We start from the raw sequence: 16,250 nt of genomic DNA, 5'->3' as shown, positions 1-16,250 counted from the left end.
TTCATAATTTAAAATTTTTAAAATATATTATATATTTTTTAAATTAATTATTTTTATTATTATTTAGCCATATTTTTTAATCAATTAATTAATGTTTGAAAATTGTCTAGAAAAATGTTATCTCATTAGTTTTTAATATTTATTATTTTTAAAAAATGTTTATCAATTAAAAATATTTTTTTTAAAAAAAACTTAGTTATTTCCTTGTCACTCATATTTCTTAATTTCATGATTTTTTACATTTAATATTTAAAATTGTATATGTTGTCACTAAATTTTTAAAGTTTTAAATATTTTGTCACCTTATTAGTTGATTATGTTGATGATTAACATATTGATTGTTGATATGGTATATAGACAATGATATAACATAAGTTTCACATCAATATTTAATTCACAATGTTAGATAATTAACTAATAACATGATAAAATATATAATTTTTTTGAAAGTTGAGTGATAAAATATATAATTTTAAAATTAAATGGCTAAAGGTGTAATTAAATAAAAAATAATAATTAATACAAAATATAATTAAAATATCGTATAAAGAGATTAACAATAAAATCTAAAAGGTCTTATATGCATATAAAAATGAAGTAATATATAATAAGACAAAATGCTAGGAAGACAATGTCTTCGTGTTCATGTTAAAGTTGATTTCAGTTAAAATTTGGTTTTGAAATAAATGTAATTTATTGTTAGGATTTTTTAAAGTTAAGTTATATCTTTGAATTTCATGGTGAAATATATTTCAATGTGATTGGGATATCAATATAATACCTTGTCTAAATTGACAAAATTAGGAGGAGGGGGTTAAATATATAACATGAATAGATAAATGTTAGTAATACTCTTTCACAAACTCTTTTAAACATATTTTCCTTTAATTAGCTAAAATTTATTTTTAAAAAATATAAAAAAATTTAGTAGATCTTATATTCTATTTAATGATTTTTTTTCTCACTCATGATTTTGTGTTTTTTTTAATAAATTATAATCAATAAAAATTGTATTAAAAGGAGTATATTATAGAATGTGTTGCACTTATAAACATCAAAGTTCCTTTATTGAACTACTCTTAATGTAAAATAAAAAAATTAAATTTTAGTTAAATACTTGTCATTACTTTGTAAAAATTTATTAAAAAATAATTAATGGTTAGATAAAATTAAAAAGAAGATTCAACATCAAAAGAAATGTGATAAAATGGTTAGCATTTTGAGAAATTTTATTCAAGATATTTAATAGTTATCTTGAGAAAACAATTACGTTTCCTCAAATAGTTTGACAAATATCTTAAAATATAATTACATATATTTGAGAAATGTGATCAAATTGAAAATAATTACTAATTATTAATAAAGTTGATAAAGACTCATATTAATACAATGATATAAAAAAAAAAAAAATTGGGAGCAATTATCAACCATTAAAAAAAAGTATTGCTTTAATCGAGACAAATAACTTTCTGGAGAATACATGCCAGAATCTTGTAATATTTAAGAAGTTATTGTACATATCTCAAAGTCTTATATTTTGTTTGGTAGACTACAAAACTATAAATAAGGCAGGATTGACCATTTTTTTTTCTTCAATTACATCAAATACAAGACTCTAAACACCATTCACGCCAACACTAATGACCCAAGGTTCCTAAAAAAGTATATGTAATTCGCCTCTCACACCAGAGTACTTCTTTCTCGATTTTCTTCTATCTGCGACTCTTTCTTCTTTCTATAACCCTTTCTGCTGCACTCCTTCTCTCAATAACACTTTCTTATACCTATAACTCCTTTTTACTATATTTTCTTGAATTGAATACGTTGAGTACTTTGTATTTAATATATATAATCTCAAAGCACAAAACCTTATCAAGTTAAAAATTTAGTTGCTAGTTCGCTAATAAAGAACTCACTGCAACATTAAATTTATTAGTCTCACGAATAAAAATTTAATCATTTAATTTGGATCTTGTAAAAAATTACCGGTTTTGAAAATATCGAATTCCATTAGGATACTTTATACAAATTTGCACTAAGAACAGATTGAAATAAAATTTACAATAATTTTTTATTGAAAAATTATCTAAAAATTTGTTTGGATGTGAAATTTAAATAAAGTAATTCATTTATTTAAAAAAATTTAAATTTTTTGAAGTAAAATATTTTATTTAGATGAAGAATTTATAAAGAATTTAAAATTATAGTATTTATGAAATTTTTTAAAATAGTAAAATTTCAAAATTTTCTAAAATAGTAAGAATTTAAAATTTTTTATTTTTTTTTCTTATTTTACTTATATATTTTATCTTATCTCGTATTTTTTTATGTTTTTAATTATTGAATATTTAAAATTATTTTTAAAATTATTAAATATTATCTAATATTAATTTTTAAAATTATTAAATATTTAAAATTGATTAATATTTATTTTTACAAAACTTTATTTAAAAATATTAATATATAAATATATTTTTAAAATCAATTTTATTATAATAAAATCAAATTATCATATTTAAACTAATAATTTAAAAATTTAAAAAATTTAAATTAATTTATCAAAATAAAATATTTAAAAATAATAAAAATTGAAATCAAATAATTCAAATACAAAAAATTTTAGCACAAAGCGGCGGCAAAGTTGGTTGTTCTGAGTGATCTGAAACATGACAAAAAGTCCCATTTCTGCAGTAATCATCTAAATTGCTAATTACTAATTAAACTTGGTTTTGGAATTGGTCACACTCACACAGATTCTCTTTAAATCCTAAGTTCTAAACATTTATAGGCTATTTGGAAATTTTATTTTGAGCAATGATGTTGCCGACTCTTGATCATTGTTTCAATACGGATATAAGAATAAAAATGTTTGAATAAAAATTTCTACAAATATAAAGAAAAGTAAAAAATTTATTATTATTATTTTTTTTAAAATTTCCAGGCAAGAGAAAGGACGAAGAAGGGTCAAATTACATGTCCTACAAAATAAAAATTTATAATAGATTTTTTTTAATAAATTTTTCTAAAAATACTTTTAGGAAAAAAAAGAAAATAATAAAAAGATTCATAAATTTAAACTAACTTATACAAATTAAAAATGATATTTTTAAAGAAATTAATAAAAAAGAGTTTCTCTAGTTTCCGTATAAATTAACTTTTATGTTATGAAAAAAATTATTTTATTTTATTATTTTTTAAAAGTGTTTTTAAAAAAATTATGTAAACAGAACTGATATAAATAAAATGATAGCAACTTACACGTATGTAGCTATCATTATTAATGTACATATATAGACTCCTTTTTAAAAATAAAAAAAGAAGTATCATTATGAGATCTTTCTTATTTAAATAATAAAAAAACATTTTGTACTTTAAATAAAAATAATAAACGTTGAAAAGTGGAGTTTGGGAAATTTTTACTTAAATAATATTTTTTTTTAAAAAAATTACAAAAATATTAACTGTGCAGGTTTATTTACTAATGTAGAACTGTTTACTGTTCATGCTCTCTGAGCTTCAAAATCTTATTTTTTTTGTTTTTTCAACTCAGAATTCGGTTCCCGGGGAACAGAATTCTGAGTTACTTTAATTTTTTTTTTTTTCGTGTTTCTGGTCCATTTTGGGCAAATTTTGGAAGTGGAACGGCCCGTTCCGAAAGCAGAACGGGCCGTTCTGCTTAAAGACACAGAGGCCTTTTTACGGCCATGCAACGGCCCGTTCCGGAGGACGTTTTCAGGAAGTAGACCTTGGTTTGGAACGGGCCGTTCTGGTTTTGGAACAGCCCGTTCTGGGCAAACAGTAAAAAAAAGATTAAATTTTTTATTTTTTATTTAAAATAAAAATAATAAAATTAACATAAAAATTGTAATAATATCAATTAATCAGGATTCATGAAATAATATTTAATATTAATGTTTAGAAGTTAAGAAACATTTAATATCAACTATAAATAATATATTTAGACAATCACTTAAGATAATATCTGGCGTTTAAAACGTACAATTATCCCTGAACTATAGGGAATATATTCTCTCTGACTATAATTATCGGATAAAATTTTAACTATTCAATCAATTTTATTAAAATAATATATTTAGACAATCACTTAAGATAATATCTTGCGTTTAAAACGTATAATTATCCCTGAACTATAAGGAATATATTCTCTCCGACTATAATTATCGGATAAAATTTTAATTATTCAATCAATTTTATTAAAATAATATATTTAGACAATCACTTAAGATAATATCTTGCGTTTAAAGCGTACAATTATCCCTGAACTATAAGGAATATATTCTCTCCGACTATAATTATCGGATAAAATTTTAACTATTCAATCAATTTTATTAAAATAATATATTTAGACAATCACTTAAGATAATATCTTGCGTTTAAAACGTACAATTATCCCTGAACTATAGGGAATATATTCTTTCCGACTATAATTATCGGATAAAATTTTAAGTATTCAATCAATTTTATTAAAATAATATATTTAGACAATCCCTTAAGATAATATCTTGCGTTTAAAACGTACAATTATCCCTGAACTATAAGGAATATATTCTCTCCGACTATAATTATCGGATAAAATTTTAACTATTCAATCAATTTTATTAAAATAATATATTTAGACAATCACTTAAAATAATATCTTGCGTTTAAAACGTACAATTATCCCTAAACTATAGGGAATATATTCTCTCCGACTATAATTATCGGATAAAATTTTAACTATTCAATCAATTTTATTAAAATAATATATTTAGACAATCACTTAAGATAATATCTTGCGTTTAAAACGTACAATTATCCCTAAACCGTAGGGAATATATTCTCTCCGACTATAATTATCGGATAAAATTTTAACTATTCAATCAATTTTATTAAAATAATATATTTAAACAATCACTTAAGATAATATCTTGCGTTTAAAACGTACAATTATCCCTGAACTATAGGGAATATATTCTTTTCGACAATATAATTACCGGATAAAATTTTAACTATTCAATCAATTTTATTAAAATAATATATTTAAACAATCACTTAAGATAATATCTTGCGCTTAAAACGTACAATTATCCCTGAACTATAGGGAATATATTCTCTCCAACAATATAATTATCGGATAAAATTTTAACTATTCAATCAATTTTATTAAAATAATATATTTTGTTATAAATTAAATTTAAAAAATTAAGGGTCAAATTATCACATTTCACTATCAAATTGAATCCTGATTAATTGATATTATTATAATTTTTGTTAACTTTATTATTATTTTTTTTAAATAAAAAATAAAAAATTTAATCTTTTTTTACTGTTTGCTCAGAACGGGCCGTTCCAAAACCAGAACGGCCCGTTCCAAACCAAGGTTTACTTCCTGAAAACGTCCTCCGGAACGGGCCGTTTCATGGCCGTTCCAGATTCAAAAACATGATAAAATTTTGCCTCTGGAACAGGCCGTTCTGGGCCCGTTTTAATTTAAAAAAAAGGCCTCTGTGTCTTTAAGCAGAACGGCCCGTTCTGATTTCGGAACGGGCCGTTCCACTTCCAAAATTTGCCGAAAATGGGTCAGAAACACGAAAAAAAAAAGAAAAAAAATTTAAAGTAACTCAGAATTCGGTTCCCCGGGAACCGGATTCTGAGTTGAAAAAACAAAAAAAATAAGATTTTGAAGCTCAGAATTCGGTTTCCCGGGAACCGAATTCTGAGCATGAACAGTAAACAGTTCTACATTGATAAATAAACCTGCACAGTTGATACTTTTGTAATTTTTTTTAAAAAAAATATTATTTAAGTAAAAATTTCGGAGTTTGGTAGCCGACTTCTAAACGCGTTAAAAAATAAAAATAAAAAGCTGGGAGGGGAGCAGGCTTTGTTAGAATAAATAGTGGCAATTGGGCATTGGGGAAATAGTAGGTGAATGTTTTTGTTAAGATTTTTTTTGTTCAGCAAAAACAAATTTATTAATAGGTAGACTTTACAAGTATTCAAAAGTATAAAGGTAATTTGTACACTCCAATAAATAAGAAATATTTACCTTTCCAGACAAATTTAATAAAATATGTTTAAATTACATAAATAAATTCTACGTGAATTTTTTCATTAACTAAATAAATATGTGAAATTTTTTGTCAATTCCTTTAATTAAATTCATGAAAAAAAATAGAATATCTTGCACTATTTTATAAGAGTCAAAAATTTAATTTTTATGTAAAATTATTTGCATCTCCAAATATACTAGATCACAATGCACCAAAATAATTTCCATCTATTTTTATAAGTAGTGTTTCAAGACAATATAGGATAATGATAAAAATGTAAGCTTGATGTAGCTGAGAGAACAGACACAACATGAAACCACCTAAAGTACGTTTTCTAGACCTTTTGAATTTTTCTTCACCCAAATAAGACTTGAATTATAGATTTCACCTCAATTCTATAAGCAAGACACATAACATCCTCCTCCATAAGTTGAATATTTCTCTTGATAAGATTGTCTTGAGATGACATCTTTATTAATAAAATCCTCCGGATGTAAATAATTACTTGGTTAAAAACCTAATTTAGTCCCTTATAATATTTTTTTGTTTCAATTTAGTCCCACTTTAATTTTTCGTTTCAATTTGGTCCCCAATAATTTAAATTATTACAATTTGGAACTTTCGTCCAAATGATTTAAACGGGGTTAACTCCTGGTGACGTGGACACCACTTGGATGCGGACGTGGATGCATACGTGGATGCATAATTTTTTTCATGCATCTGAAACCAGAACGGTCCGTTCTGAAACCGGAATGGACCGTTCTGGTTGCACTCATGGTGCGTAAATTTTGCATCTGGAATGGGCATTCCAGATGCATCATTTAACACCAACGAGTGCATCAGAACGGACCATTCTAAAATCGGAACGGACCGTTCTGGTTTCCAAAACGGGCCGTTCCGGATTCAGAACGGGCCTTCCAGAACGCCAACCAACAAAGATCAAAGACAAACCATTTACACATACATAATTTTTTTTATCTAAAATTAATATATTTTAAAAATTAAAAATTATATTCTAATAAATATATATATATATATATATATATATATATTTAAATTATCATATGTATAAAATATAAATTTTGAAGAATTATTCATTTATCTCATATTTATCAAACTTTTGTACTTTCAATTTATTGTATATGTTGACAAAAAAAATAAAAAAATTATAAAAATTTATATCACATATCAAAAACATTTTTATATGATAAATGTGACACCCTCTACCCCAACATACATATACAGTAATTATAAAAAATATTAAAAAAATTCATCATTAAAAATCAAATTTCCAACTACGTAAGGGTAAAAGGTTCACATTCATAAACTTAATCCAAATAACATGTAGAGAAATTACAAGGAAATGAAACTAAGTTTTTTTCAAAATGATTTAATAAAAATAACATTCCAATCTAATCCTATTTAAGCCCCGATGTCACATGTCCTATCAGAGCAAATCCCAACATAGAAGCCTAAACTTCATCACCAACATCATCAGCCTCATGCTGATAATAACCTGTATGACAGTTAGAGAAAACAACACAAGAGAAAAGGGAGTGAGAAACATCTCACTCTGACTCACAGTGTAGAAATATATGTCAAATAGCCAAACACAAACAAAAACAAGTATAACATAGATAAATTAATAATAACATCACACTTTTCCAAGACATAAACCATCACTTTATCATATAACATTAAGAATGCATATGCATGGACACGGACTACATATTATCATGCATGTGGCGCCAGTAAAACATCACATGGCATATTGCCGCTAGCAATACACGAAGAGTAGTCTAGGAGTACATGCCGGGTCACACCCTCTGCGCACTCTCACTAGAAGGATATACTACCAGAGTCTCGTCGGGATAGCTAAGCCGCGCAAGATACATCCCATGCACACAATAGGCGAGACTGGGACTTCCAAACCGAGCTATCCCCAAGGACTAATCCCCAAAGCTTTTACACTAGGGGGCCTTCTCTGGCGGTGTATTTCATATCGTACCCTTAAAACACTTATGCAAATGATGCATGTCATTCAAGACTCTATGCATTCTCATATCTCATTATCATTTCTCATTCCCATATCACATTATCATGTCTCATTATCACTTTTCACATCATCTCATCATATTCACATAGTCATCACTTTTCACATCATCTCATCATATTCACATAATCATCATTTTTCACATCATCTCATCATATTCACATAGTGTCTACAGAGCACTCAAAATCATATCAAAACTGATCTATTTTCAAAAATAAACACATATTTATACATCTCATTCAACAAGGAATACATCAGAACAATCAGAAAGCAAAACAGAAAATATTCATATTTTGCCTATTTCTCATAGGGTCCCACAGGAACCCACAGAGCACTCAAATTCATATCAAAACTTGTTTATTTTCAAGATTATATACATATTTACACTCAGCAAATATCAAGAAACACAAGAGAAAACTTAGAAGGTAAAACAGAAATCTCAATTCATACGATTAATTACATATAAGAAAACAATAGACAAAACAGATACAATTGGGAAAAACCCCTCATACATAAGCATACAAAAAATGCAACAAACACAGGATTGGGGGCCAATCCCACTACCCAGAGCGAGGTTTCTCACTCCCCCTTACCTGGATGAGCAGAAGACGGATGGTCTTGGTGTGATCTAAGATCGTTCCTGAGTACTTTTCCTTAGAGCTTTTTGTTTCTCCTCTTTTTTTTTTTTCTAACCCCTCAGAATGCAAATGAGGCAGATAGGGTTAACACTACCTGATTCCTTTCTTAAAATTAATCTATTGGGTTGGGTCAACCCAACCCATTTTCCTTCTCTTCTAACCCACTTCTCTTTCTCCTCAAAATAATTAAATAAAATAAATACATGTAAATTATAAAATATTTTTCCTCTATAATAATAATATATTTCTTACCCAAAATATAATAATAAATTTCAATAACAAAATATCATACAAAATCAACCTTCTCTTAAAACATATGAATATTTATTTAAAAATACTAATACTTATTTAATACGTACAAAATAATTGTCCAAAATAATATTTTTATATAATTATTAAAATAATTATGATCAAATACCATATAATAATAATAATAACAATAACCTTTTTGAAAACTGGGGTGTTACAATACTTCTCCCCTTTGTCGAATTTCTAAAATGAAGAGGTTCGACTATGACTCCTTCATTAAACTAAGATTCTTCCTAAACTTCCTAGGCAAACCCACAACAAAGTCTAGACGCATTATCTCACTTCCAAACAGGGACATCTAAAGGTTACAAAAGTCCTAAAAGGCTTCTGATGTTCTATCTTAGACTTATATCATACTAAACATGAGTAAACAAGCTTCCTCTACTCCTCTCTTCACCTTAGGCCACCATGCTTCCGCTGCGTCACTCTGATACATCTTAGTAGCTCCTAAATGGATGTTAAGAGTACTCTTATGTCCTCCCTCTAAGATCATTTTCCTAAATTCAAGATTACTAGGCCATAGATCCTATCATTGAACCCCAAAACACCATCAACTTCCACTGGTAAAGGGCTATCTATACCCCTACCAATCCTCTCCACTTGGTTCACTAAGAAAGGATCTAACTCTTAGGCTTCTCTAATCTCGTTTATTAATTCATTAGTCACTTTCAACATAATTGATTCAATGCTCCTAAAGGTAATCTCACACACCGAGCTTAAGTCTCTAAACTCTTCAATCAAATCCAACTCTTAAATCATCAAAGATGATAGATGAAAGATCATCCTACTCAAGGTATCTTCTAGAATAATAGCTTTATTTCTACGACCCTCTCCAAAGATCAAGTGCCTAAGCGTAAGTTCACTAGGTACACAGAATCGGTCTCCAAGTCTTACCACTTCATCTATACCCAAGGCAACTCTTCTCTCCATTACCTTGTCCTATAGCTTCATATCTTGTCACCAAATTGAATCAACTAATTATGCTTCTCCAAGTTCCTTCAACAATCCACACATTACTCGAGTCATACCTAGTCTCACACTACTAAGGGTAACCTCATAAGCCAAACTTAAATCCTTAGACTAAGCCAAAAGATCCATCTCTCTAACTATAAAGAAAGGAAAATATAAAGGTTTCCTACTCAAAGCATCGATCACCACATTGGCTTTACCTAGATAACAACTAAAATTAAAATCCTAGTCCTTAAGAAATTCCAACTATATCCTTTGGTCAAAAGATATTTAAGGCTCTAACGATCACTAAATACCTCAAGTTTAGAATCATATAGGTAGTGTCTCCAAATCTTAGTGTAAATATCATAACTACTAACTCAAGGTCATGGGTAAGGTAATTCCTCTCATGAATTCTTAATTTCCTAGAAGCATAAGCTACTACCATTCCTTCTTGCATCAACACTCTGCCCAAACTCATCCTAGAAGCACCACTATATACCACAAAAGACTTACTAAATCTAGTAGTATTAACATTAATCAATCTTTCCTTAAGAGTTTGGAAACTACTCTCACACTTACTATCCCACACAAAGACAACACTCTCCCTAGTTGACCTAGTCAAAAGTAATGTTATCTTAGAAATTTCCTCAATAACTCTCCTATAATAATAAGCTTATCTAAGAAAACTTTTAACCTCACTATTAATTGTCTTAGATATCTCCCCACTTAAACATAACTTCTACCTGAGACAGATCCATGTTTACCTCAACTGGAATTTACAAGAACTAGAAAACTTATCTCATACAATCAAAATAAATAAATAAATAAATCAATAAATAAATAAAATAAAATAAGATAAAATAAAATAAAATAGTAATACTTAGATAACTTAATATAGAACCGTCTTGGATATATCTCCACCCTCAACTACAATATGATCATATCACACCCTAAGATCAATCTCACTAACCACACGACATTCACCAATTGATCCCTAAGGTCATCTATCCACATATTAACATACATGCATATTAAATCATATTAGAATACCTACTTTAAACCTTCAAATATACCATCCATAAGCATGTACATGAACAACCTTTACCACATAGAATCATACAGCCTTAAACAACCTCTCAATCCACATGAAAACACCCCAAAACATCTTAACAAAATCAATTTTTATCCTTGCATTGCCTAACGATTCAAAAATATCATGACACCATACATATCCCTTCAACAATGATCAAAGAAAATGATACCTAGAGATTTATACTCATCCAAATGATCTCAAACCTATCTCAAAAGAAAGCTAAGAGAATAAGCTACAACTCCTACGAAGACATAAGATTCTAAAAAGATCATGTTCTTAGCTAAAAATTTCAAAAACCACAGTAGATATATTCAGCGCTTACAGCTAGACCTTTGATCACCAAAGTAGCTATAACTGGAGTTCTAGACCTCCGTTTTACCTGATTCCAGTTCCATTGGAAAGATAACGTCCAAGGCTACAACTTTTGTGAAGATCATAAAATCTAAATCTGTCAATACGGTACTCATACTGGCACAACAAAACTGCAGCGAAAATATCCTCTACACCAAACAGCATTAGTGTATCAATATATCTAAGGCCACAAAAATACCTCAACCCTTCCAAACTCACACCTCAACTTCATATCAAAGTTTCCCACTACAAATCTAAACCAAACAACTCACATATTCAGTACAAAAGACTTAGAAAATAAAATTCACATAGTACCTAAACCATAAAAGGTCAACATACAACCATCAAACTCTAGAAATCATCAACACTTCAATCTCTCCTTAAGAATACCAAAACTCTAATTCTCAACATACATCATCCTTGGATTCAATCGCTACAACTATAGCTTTCAAAAATTCCACCAATCGTAAACTCTTAATACACTAAAAAAAAATTAATGTCTTAACCAAAGCTAAGGCCTCAATAGTTCCTAAAATATTAGCACAATATCTCGTCTATCACTACTCGCACATATGATTGCAACACAAGGATATCACTCAACCACTACTTCTTACGTAAGCAAGAAGTATCAAACAAATAAGAAATTATAAGAATGAAGAAAAGCGGTCATAATGGTATTAGTTAACACTATCATGACTATCATTCTTCTAATTACAAAATAACTTAACAATATCAAACTCAACAATATCAACACAAGAAGAACATCATCATCATCAAAGCAAAACATCATCATAGTACACAACAAACAAGACACAGTCAGAGCACACAATAGAGTTGTGACAAGCACATAACACACACGGTCGATTGGATCGACCTGCTCTGATACCACTTAATGTGACACCCTCTACCCCAACATACATATACAGTAATTATAAAAAATATTAAAAAAATTCATCATTAAAAATCAAATTTCCAACTACGTAAGGGTAAAAAGTTCACATTCATAAACTTAATCCAAATAACATGTAGAGAAATTACAAGGAAATGAAACTGAGTTTTTTTCAAAATGATTTAATAAAAATAACATTCCAATCTAATCCTATTTAAGCCCCGATGTCACATGTCCTATCAGAGCAAATCCCAACATAGAAGCCTAAACTTCATCACCAACATCATCAGCCTCATGCTGATAATAACTTGTATGACAGTTAGAGAAAACAACACAAGAGAAAAGAGAGTGAGAAACATCTCACTCTGACTCACAGTGTAGAAATATATGTCAAATAGCCAAACACAAACAAAAACAAGTATAACATAGATAAATTAATAATAACATCACACTTTTCCAAGACATAAACCATCACTTTATCATATAACATTAAGAATGCATATGCATGGACACAGACTACATATTATCATGCATGTGGCACCAATAAAACATCACATGGCATATTGCCGCTAGCAATACACGAAGAGTAGTCTAGGAGTACATGCCGGGTCACACCCTCTGTGCACTCTCACTAGAAGGATATACTACCAGAGTCTCGTCGGGATAGCTAAGCCGCGCAAGATACATCCCATGCACACAATGGGCGAGACTGAGACTTCCAAATCGAGCTATCCCCAAGGACTAATCCCCAAAGCTTTTACACTAGGGGGCCTTCTCTGGCGGTGTATTCCATATCGTACCCTTAAAACACTTATGCAAATGATGCATGTCATTCAAGACTCTATGCATTCTCATATCTCATTATCATTTCTCATTCCCATATCACATTATCATGTCTCATTATCACTTTTCACATCATCTCATCATATTCACATAGTCATCACTTTTCACATCATCTCATCATATTCACATAATCATCATTTTTCACATCATCTCATCATATTCACATAGTGTCTACAGAGCACTCAAAATCATATCAAAACTGATCTATTTTCAAAAATAAACACATATTTATACATCTCATTCAACAAGGAATACATCAGAACAATCAGAAAGCAAAACAGAAAATATTCATATTTTGCCTATTTCTCATAAGGTTCCCACAGGAACCCACAGAGCACTCTAATTCATATCAAAACTTGTTTATTTTCAAGATTATATACATATTTACACTCAGCAAATATCAAGAAACACAAGAGAAAACTTAGAAGGTAAAACAGAAATCTCAATTCATACGATTAATTACATATAAGAAAATAATAGACAAAACAGATACAATTGGGAAAAACCCCTCATACATAAGCATACAAAAAATGCAACAAACACAGGATTGGGGGCCAATCCCACTACCCAGAGCGAGGTTTCTCACTCCCCCTTACCTGGATGAGCAGAAGACGGATGGTCTTGGTGTGATCTAAGATCGTTCCTGAGTACTTTTCCTTAGAGCTTTTTGTTTCTCCTCTTTTTTTTTTTCTAACCCCTCAGAATGCAAATGAGGCAGATAGGGTTAACACTACCTGATTCCTTTCTTAAAATTAATCTATTGGGTTGGGTCAACCCAACCCATTTTCCTTCTCTTCTAACCCACTTCTCTTTCTCCTCAAAATAATTAAATAAAATAAATACATGTAAATTATAAAATATTTTTCCTCTATAATAATAATATATTTCTTACCCAAAATATAATAATAAATTTCAATAACAAAATATCATACAAAATCAACCTTCTCTTAAAACATATAAATATTTATTTAAAAATACTAATACTTATTTAATACGTACAAAATAATTGTCCAAAATAATATTTCTATATAATTATTAAAATAATTATGATCAAATACCATATAATAATAATAATAACAATAACCTTTTTGAAAACTGGGGTGTTACAATACTTCTCCCCTTTTAAGAAATTCGTCCTCGAATTTCTAAAATGAAGAGGTTCGACTATGACTCCTTCATTAAACTAAGATTCTTCCTAAACTTCCTAGGCAAACCCACAACAAAGTCTAGACGCATTATCTCACTTCCAAACAGGGACATCTAAAGGTTACAAAAGTCCTAAAAGGCTTCTGATGTTCTATCTTAGACTTATACCATACTAAACATGAGTACACAAGCTTCCTCTACTCCTCTCTTCACCTTAGGCCACCATGCTTCCGCTGCGTCACTCTGATACATCTTAGTAGCTCCTAAATGGATGTTAAGAGTACTCTTATGTCCTCCCTCTAAGATCATTTTCCTAAATTCAAGATTACTAGGCCATAGATCCTATCATTGAACCCCAAAACACCATCAACTTCCACTGGTAAAGGGCTATCTATACCCCTACCAATCCTCTCCACTTGGTTCACTAAGAAAGGATCTAACTCCTAGGCTTCTCTAATCTCGTTTATTAATTCATTAGTCACTTTCAACATAATTGATTCAATGCTCCTAAAGGTAATCTCACACACCGAGCTTAAGTCTCTAAACTCTTCAATCAAATCCAACTCTTAAATCATCAAAGATGATAGATGAAAGATCATCCTACTCAAGGTATCTTCTAGAATAATAGCTTTATTTCTACGACCCTCTCCAAAGATCAAGTGCCTAAGCGTAAGTTCACTAGGTACACAGAATCGGTCTCCAAGTCTTACCACTTCATCTATACCCAAGGCAACTCTTCTCTCCATTACCTTGTCCTATAGCTTCATATCTTGTCACCAAATTGAATCAACTAATTATGCTTCTCCAAGTTCCTTCAACAATCCACACATTACTCGAGTCATACCTAGTCTCACACTACTAAGGGTAACCTCATAAGCCAAACTTAAATCCTTAGACTAAGCCAAAAGATCCATCTCTCTAACTATAAGGAAAGGAAAATATAAAGGTTTCCTACTCAAAGCATCGATCACCACATTGGCTTTACCTAGATAACAACTAAAATTAAAATCCTAGTCCTTAAGAAATTCCAACTATATCCTTTGGTCAAAAGATATTTAAGGCTCTAACGATCACTAAATACCTCAAGTTTAGAATCATATAGGTAGTGTCTCCAAATCTTAGTGTAAATATCATAACTACTAACTCAAGGTCATGGGTAAGGTAATTCCTCTCATGAATTCTTAATTTCCTAGAAGCATAAGCTACTACCATTCCTTCTTGCATCAACACTCTGCCCAAACTCATCCTAGAAGCACCACTATATACCACAAAAGACTTACTAAATCTAGTAGTATTAACATTAATCAATCTTTCCTTAAGAGTTTGGAAACTACTCTCACACTTACTATCCCACACAAAGACAACACTCTCCCTAGTTGACCTAGTCAAAAGTAATGTTATCTTAGAAATTTCCTCAATAACTCTCCTATAATAATAAGCTTATCTAAGAAAACTTTTAACCTCACTATTAATTGTCTTAGATATCTCCCCACTTAAACATAACTTCTACCTGAGACAGATCCATGTTTACCTCAACTGGAATTTACAAGAACTAGAAAACTTATCTCATACAATCAAAATAAATAAATAAATAAATCAATAAATAAATAAAATAAAATAAGATAAAATAAAATAAAATAGTAATACTTAGATAACTTAATATAGAACCGTCTTGGATATATCTCCACCCTCAACTACAATATGATCATATCACACCCTAAGATCAATCTCACTAACCACACGACATTCACCAATTGATCCCTAAGGTCATCTATCCACATATTAACATACATGCATATTAAATCATATTAGAATACCTACTTTAAACCTTCAAATATACCATCCATAAGCATGTACATGAACAACCTTTACCACATAGAATCATACAGCCTTAAACAACCTCTCAATCCACATGAAAACACCC

This window comes from Cajanus cajan, chromosome 4 (assembly GCF_000230855.2).
Source record: "Cajanus cajan strain Asha chromosome 4, NIPB_CcT2T_4, whole genome shotgun sequence".
Lineage (NCBI taxonomy): Eukaryota > Viridiplantae > Streptophyta > Magnoliopsida > Fabales > Fabaceae > Cajanus > Cajanus cajan.
This window is presented reverse-complemented; position numbering follows the sequence as displayed.